The 1935-nt window shown below is 40.1% G+C and overlaps 1 pseudogene; it reads left to right on the forward strand.

The window, feature by feature from the left end:
- The first annotated feature begins 750 nt into the window (after nucleotides 1–750).
- Nucleotides 751–1214, forward strand: LOC115511750 (annotated as a pseudogene).
- Nucleotides 1215–1935: the final 721 nt, after the last annotated feature.

Below are 1935 nucleotides of genomic sequence, written 5' to 3' on the forward strand. Positions count from 1 at the left end.
TTATGGTGGTCTGGAAGTGAACCCACAGTACCTCTGAGGTATGACCTGTAATGCCAACATTCCAAAATATGTTGACTGGCCTCATATACCAGGTATCAATGAAATTTGTTTTCTCTCTAAATATGTAAATTAAAGAAACATCCAAAACTTTGATGTTACAGCACTCATTATAAAGCTGAATCTTGAGAGCATTGTAAGGGATAATTTACTAGTAATTGAAAGGTAAGACCTCTGAAAATTAGAGCATCTTATGTGTGTATGTTTTAAAACATTAATTTTGTAGATCTCTCAAGTTCATTTGGAAAAGTTTTATTTAAAAAAAAAGTTGGCAGGGCGCCTGGGTGGCTCAGTCAGTTAAGCGTCCGACTTCGGCTCAGGTCGTGATCTCACTCACGGTCAGTGAGTTTGAGACCCGCGTCAGTCTCTGTGCTGACAGCTCAGGGCCTGGATCCTGCTCCGGATTCTATGTCTGTCTCTCTCTCTCTGACCCTCCCTTGTTCATGCTGTGCCTCTCTCTGTCTCAAAAAATAAATAAACATTAAACAAAAATTAAAAAATAATAATGAATAAAAATTGGCCTTATCTAACCAGACTAATGTAAAAATGAACACATTTCTTGTTAAATTATTCTATTAATTATAGAGAAACAATATAGGAAAAATAAGCAACCAAAAAGCCTGGGAGCATACATACGTATACATTTACACATTCAAAACATGGTGAAATACTCATGCCTGCCTTTTCACGAAGATGGCCCCAGAGGTGAAGGAGGAAGCCTGGGCCTCCTCCTAAAGCTGAAGCCAAAGGAAAGCCAAAAAAGAGGGGCTGAAAGTCATTCACTAGTCACACACAAAAAAAGATCTGCACATCACCTACCTTCCCCCAACCCAAGACCATGCATCTCCGAAGGCAGCCCATATTATCCTCAGAAGAGTGTCCCCAGGAGAAAGCAGCTTGACCACTATGCCATCATCATGTTCCCCCTGACTACGGAGTCAGCCATGAAGAAGATAGAAGACAACAGCACACTTGTGTTCATTGTGGATGTCAGCACCAGCAGGCATCACATCAAACAGGCTGAGAAGAAGCTCTGTGACACTGATGTGGCCAAAGTCAACACCCTTATCAGGCCTGATGGAGAGAAGAAGGCATATGTTTGACTGGCTACTGACTATAATGCTTTGGATGTTGCCAACAAAAGTGGGATCATCTAGACTGAGTCCAGCTTGCTAAATCTAAATATGACTTTTTTCACCAAAAACAACAACAAAAAAAACGTATTCCTGCCATTTGTAACATCTGTCCACTTAAGAGTATGAGTAACAGTAATAGAAGCTTTAAATGACCTACCATATAAAAAATGTTGCAGTTGGGTTCCAGAAGATTCTACTCATTCTGTCTGTCTTGCTCTTTTTACTTTTTCTCCCACTTTCTCCCAACTGGCATGGAATAAGATCATCTGTTTTGGTTTTTTTGGTTTTTTTTTTTTCTTTTATTTCTCTCATCTGATACTGATATTTACCTCATACACTTGCATTAATGACAAGTCCTATCGGGATGCCTCCACACAGGAATAATAAGTGTTCTCAGGTTGTAGTTAAACTTTCATTTTGAAGGGTTACTGTTATATGGTGAAGAGATTCAGCAAGTTTGCATGATTCTATGTGAGCAGAGTGCAGCTGTCCTCCAAACACACAGGGTTTAGGAAGTAGAAGCAATTGCAGCACGAATGATGTCCCCACACTCCTTGGGTTGGAATCTCAATTCTATTATTTACTAGCTGTCTGACCACAGGAAAGTTATTTAAACTCTCTGTGCTCGGTTTCCCCATTTGTAAAATGGGGATAATGGTAGCACTTCCCTTATAGATGTTTGTAAGAAGAAGTTAAATTCATACACACACATGCACGCATGCGCGCACACACACACACAGCC

This window comes from Lynx canadensis, chromosome B1 (assembly GCF_007474595.2).
Source record: "Lynx canadensis isolate LIC74 chromosome B1, mLynCan4.pri.v2, whole genome shotgun sequence".
Classification (NCBI taxonomy): domain Eukaryota; kingdom Metazoa; phylum Chordata; class Mammalia; order Carnivora; family Felidae; genus Lynx; species Lynx canadensis.